Below are 6296 nucleotides of genomic sequence, written 5' to 3'. Positions count from 1 at the left end.
TCTTTCTCACTCTAAAAAGTGTAAGTTTTATATTTTCTTCTTCCTCTTCTTCTCTTCTAAATGTCGACATCATCATCATCATCATCATGCAAGGATCTAGCTTTTTAGCTTTTTGATCTTGTTATGTCTTGTAGATTCAAACTTGGGTTTGAATCATTCAAGAACATGAAAGATTCAAGCTTTCTAGCTTGAATCTTCATTTACTTGTTAGATCTAGGTTTTCTAGCTTATGATTCTTTTATTTAGTTATAAAGATCAAAACTTGTGTTTATGATCTTCATGTAACTTGAAGATCTAGCCTTTTGCTTTAAGGATCTTCAAGAACATTAGAGATCTAAGCTTTCTAGCTTAGGGTTTCATTATTTTGTTAAAGATCTTAGCTTTTTAACTTATGGTCTCATTACTTTCATTAGATCTTAGCTTTCTAGCTTATGGTCTCATTAATCTTGTAAAGATCCAAGCTTTCTAGCTTGAGATTTTTTTAATACTTGAGATCTAAGTTATTATTGTATATCTCACTTACTTGGAACCTTTTTGTGATTGTTGTGATGATAAAGATTAAGTCTTCAGTATCTCATATGATGAAGATGCATAAACTTGTATAAAAAGGACAAAGGTGGAAGCTTTATTGGGTTTATGCAATAAAGAGGCAACCTTGATGTTCAAAACTTGTAGAATGATAGCTTTTGCTCTTAGTTGTGTGTTGATGGTTGAAACTTGGTCCAAGTGATGCTAAAACATCAAAGAGTTGTACACTTGAAGCCTACACGCATCAAGGATGAGAACCGTGATGAGCATCAAGCACCAAGGAACCCATCGGAGCACTTGTTTGCGGTTTTTCAGGATCTGATCAGATTACTGAACTTCTGAAAAATTGATTTTCAGGTAGTTCGTTTTGAGTAGATGACTTTTCGTTTAGGCCTCGCCTAAATCCGATATACGGTTTAGGATTTATAGCCTTCCGAAAGTCACTACGCCTTTGTAACGTTGTGCTGAAATTTCTGACCTACTCGTACTTAAACCGTCGCCACGGTTAAACGAAGATGTGTTAGGTTCTGAAAATTGGTCAGCGGTTAGAGAACTCACATACGGAGCCATGTCCACTGACTACGCATCTTTTCGATTTGTATATAGGTCGTAAAAGCTGTGCAAAGTCAGCCTATTGTTTCGATTTCTATTCTTGATAAACTTACTTTAGCTTTGATGAATGATGATGATGATGACACTTAAACTTAATTTATGCACTTTTAAACTTATGGGGACAACATACTGACCTAGTGACCTTTGACTTAGGTTGACGACCTTTCGGACCGACTTACTACTTGCATACGTTTCATATCAACTTTTACTGCTTATTCACTGTGAGTTATAGCATCCCTTTACTACTTTTACTATTTTTTTTGGGACTAAGAATACATGCGCTTTTTACGTTTTACATACTAGACACGAGTACTTAAACTTTATATATGTGTGGGTTACAAAATGGCACAAAGATTCCCCTTAGCTCGGTAACGTTTAATCATTGGTTTCCAAACCGTGAACGCGAATCTTAGATATGGATCCATAGGGTTTGACAACCCCACTCAGGCTAGTCGTGCTAGCAGACAATGGGTGTTTAATACTTCGAGGACAAACGCACTCGCCAAGTGCACTTTTAGGGGGTGTCCACGGTTAAGCATATACTTTATCAAACTGATTTGAAATACTGATTTAAACTGCTGGTTGAAGCACTGAAATCTCGTGGTCTACATTACCTTACTGATTACAAACAAACTATAGCTCACCAACATTCGTGTTGACTTTTTAAGCGTGTATTTCTCAGGTGCTTAGACGTTGTTGCTTCCGCTGTTAGAATTGCTGTCTTGGTGTTATATAGTTGCTGTTATGGACCTGTTGTGTTAGATTTCCGCTGCATTACTTAGAGATGTCTCAATCATGGAACATTTCTTTTGCATTCGTAACTTATGTTATTTTCAAACAATGGCTTTGTAACGACCTTTGGGTCATACACTTATGTTAACGCTTCTATTCATAGGAAGCACGTTATCTTTTGTAAAACGCTATCTTTTTATGAATGCAAAACTGGTTTTCAAACAGCATATAGTGTTTGACCTTGTAATGATCCTGTTGTTGATGAACCGTACACGATGGTTTTGTACGGGGCGTCACAATATAAAAGATAAGATATGAATGCTCACGTATCAATATTGTGATTCAATATTGCAGGAACGTATGTAGACGCAACGGAAATGATAAACGCTAGGTTGGCCTCACGAGCTATACCCCTGGATCATACCCATAACCTCCATAGCTATAACCCATAATTTTCTTAGCTCTATCCCGCTCAAAAAACACGTTTTGAAATAACCCGAACATACCCTCGTCGTAGTATTTTATGTAATAATAATAATAATAAATAATAATAATAATAATAATAATAATACTAGTAATACTAATAATAAGATTAACAATAATAATATTAATCTTAATAATAATAATAATAATATAAATTTATGTATATAGATATCGAGAGAGAAGTGAGTGAATCAGAGAACCAGAAAACGTTCGATTTATAGCAAGTTTCCCACACCTACTCCCCATGTGATCGCATGGGGTTTAGGCTTCTCAGCCATGCGATTGCATGGTGCTCGAATCCAGCTCATATTCCACAAACAAGGCTGCCGACACTCGTTTGTAATTATATATATATTTATTTATTTAATCTATATATATATATATATATATATATATATATATATATATATATATATATATATATATATATATATATATATATATATATATAATATTATATTCTCGTGTATAGTAGACTTGTACTATTAATTTTGATGACTTGTACGTTGACGCTCGACTAATGTACCAGTTCCGGTTTATCGAATATCATTACGTACGCTTAGAAAACTTGTACTTTTCGTTTCGCGATTTGTACTTTATCAATAATTAGACTTAAATCATCAATAAACTATATTACTCGAAGTATAACTTGAACGTTCAAGCGTTTTGGTCATTTGCTTCTTTAAATCAACGTTTCGTTATTTATATATATGACAATATTAATTTAGATCATAACGATTTGTATTTCGTTAATATCTTATCACTTTGTAAAAATTTATATATATATATATATATATATATATATATATATATATATATATATATATATATATATATCTTCATTTAAAAATATAAATTTGTACATATTATATATAATTGAAATATTTATTTAATAATATAATATTTAGTTTTTCAAAACTAATTATATTTCAAAGTTTATTATATGATTTAAAATCTTCTCGATTTAGTGATACTTTTACCTTTTTGAAACAATAAAAATATTTTCAGATTTATAATACAAAGCTTTAATTAAGTTCTTTCAAAATAAACAAATTATCTTATAAAACGTTTTAATAATAAAGTTCTTTTTAAACTGAAAACGTTTTGTACGTTTGAAACTAAATCAAATAAATATGATAATTTTGTTTTCCAAAACTAAATATAATTAAGAATCATTTTGTTAAAATGTTAAAATAATGGAAATCGTTGTATCATAAAATATTTTAGAAAAATAAAAGTATATATACTCATAATAGGTTTCAAGTTTTTTTTTTTTTAAATTACCGTTGGTTGGTGAAGCGTGGGATAAAGTCCAATGGTTAAATAAACGTATGAAATCATTTTTTATGTAAAACGTCGATATCCATTTTTCTTAATTACCTACACTCTATAAATTTACTTTCACATTAAATAATGTGAAAGCTAATTAGTTATCTTATCAAAGTCATGAAGAAAATATTGTAAAGCATGAATTGGAAATCAAACGGAAATTTCCACTAATCTGTCTAACTCTCGCTACTTGACACTTTGTCCTCACTTGAAGATCACTTTACCATTATTTTCGAATACCGTTAAAAAGGAAAGGTTTCCTAAATCAAAGTGGACCTCTCAACAGAGACCCGTAATCATATAACAATGTATCTGATAATTCAATCATTTGATATTATCTTCTAATTCTATCGATAAACATATTGAAACAAATACGTTCATGTAAAGTATTATACATTTAATACTTTGTTAACATTTTCAAGTTATAATATATATATATATATATATATATATATATATATATATATATATATATATACACACACACACACACACACGCGCGCGCATAAATGTTCATGAATCGTCGGAATTTGGTCGAGGTTAAATGAATGTATGAACACAGTTTAAAATTTTTGAGATTCAACTTAACAAACTTTGCTTATCGTGTCGGAATAATATAAAGATAAAGTTTAAATTTGGTCAAAAATTTCCTAGTTGTCACAGCATATATGGAGTCTTTCAAAAAACTTCCGTATTACAAACTACCTGTTATCTATTATAAATATTTTTATTTATTGTAAATTCTAGTTTTTTTTATTTTTGAGATATTTTAATTTTTATGTTTTGGAATTTCTAAATTAAATTTCGTGTATTTATAATTATTTTATGAATGAAAAATATGTCTTGAAATTTAACATATATCTTAAATTATGTCTTTTATTTATAAATAAAAATAAATGTCACGTTAGCATCCACTTTTCCAACAACCTTCCTCATTATAATTCACATTTTCGCCATTATTGTCATGTTTTATGGATTACCTAAAAAAGCTTCTTTTTTTTTTTTTTCACTTCATATCACTGTTATCAATATTCATGGTCTTACATAATACTGCAATAAATACTTGAATTTAAAGACAACTTTATATTCAAAGACAAATTTATATAGTAGTGTAATAAATACTTGAAAAAAAGGAGTCGATATGATATGTTGGGAATGTTCAATATTTGGTCTTAAATCGTTCAAACCGGAAACTAAACCGAATCCAAACCGGGAAAAACCAAACCGAATTTGAATTCAATTTTCGGTTCGATTTCGATTCGATTTTCTAATTTGAATTCAATTTTCGGTTCGATTTTTTATTTTAGTTTTTTGTATTTGGTTAAACCGAAAACCAATTCAAAACCGAATTTCCCTAATAATATATTAAATAATTAATTTATATAGACCAAAACCAATTTAAAAATCCAATCGGAAACCAAAGTCAATTTGTATGTTTATTTTGATTAGAATTATGGATTTTCGGTTTTAAGTTAAACCGAACTTAATTCAAATTCGGTTTGCGGTTCAGTTTTGATTTTGGAATTGAATTAAGTTTCGGTTCGATTTCGGGTTTGGTTCAAAAATTTTAAAAAACCGAGGAAACCGAACATAATATACCAAATAAACCAAAGAAATCAAAACTGAACCGAGGAACAACCCTATGATATTTTATCGTTGCCGGGTCCCAATCCGATAGTTAAAGAGGTGCTTCATGGTAGTCTGGGGTGATGATTAGATCACGCTTTTTGAATGCTACTAACAAAAAAGTCAGAATGATACAAGGAGATTCCATGTTTACTTATACATCAAGCTATGTAAATCAACATCATGCACTTTTAGCCATACCCTAGTACGGAGTATATAACTACGCACAAACATATATTTTTTATTTAATATATACATATACATTATATATATAAACGACATTTTTTAAGCGTAGCTCTAATCGTTACAATCAAAACACATAAAAGGGTTTATAAATACTAGTAATTAAGTTTTTATCCAACAGCGATTATTTACTGGTACAATACTTTATAAATAACAACCTAAAATATACGTTCATAAAAATCCTAAAATATGGTTGGCCCAGTGTTGTACCTTCTTATATTGAGTAATAAAAATTCTTTTTGCCTTTAAAAAATCAAATTTTAAGTAGATCTAAATATAAATATTTAACCAATAAAGTACTTTTCTTTATTTTTATTTATTATATATACGAATATATAAGAAATTCCTTTCAAATTGATACATTGTACTAACTAAAATCCCTAGGTCTGTTTGCAAATGTTTAAAATTCTAAGCATCCAAAAAAACGTTTAATTTTTATTTCATTTTGTTTATTTTTTTTCATTTAAATAATGGAAACATAACTTCATAGAAATTACGTTTTGCACATATTAATAATAATTTTAATAAACATAAAAAACATCCCATACTTGAAGCTTTTACACTTATATAAGATGACATAGGTTTATTTTTTTTTTTATGATTGCAAATTATAGTGTTACAATGATAGCTAGGCACATGCCTTGATCATATTAATGCATGAATGAAAACCAAAAAGAGCATTGGTTCCTCTTGTCAAGGTATCTCCATATACGGAAACATAAATTATACAAGTTCTGTTTTAG

This window comes from Rutidosis leptorrhynchoides, chromosome 7, assembly GCF_046630445.1.
Source record: "Rutidosis leptorrhynchoides isolate AG116_Rl617_1_P2 chromosome 7, CSIRO_AGI_Rlap_v1, whole genome shotgun sequence".
Lineage (NCBI taxonomy): Eukaryota > Viridiplantae > Streptophyta > Magnoliopsida > Asterales > Asteraceae > Rutidosis > Rutidosis leptorrhynchoides.
Note: the sequence above shows the minus strand (reverse complement) of the source record.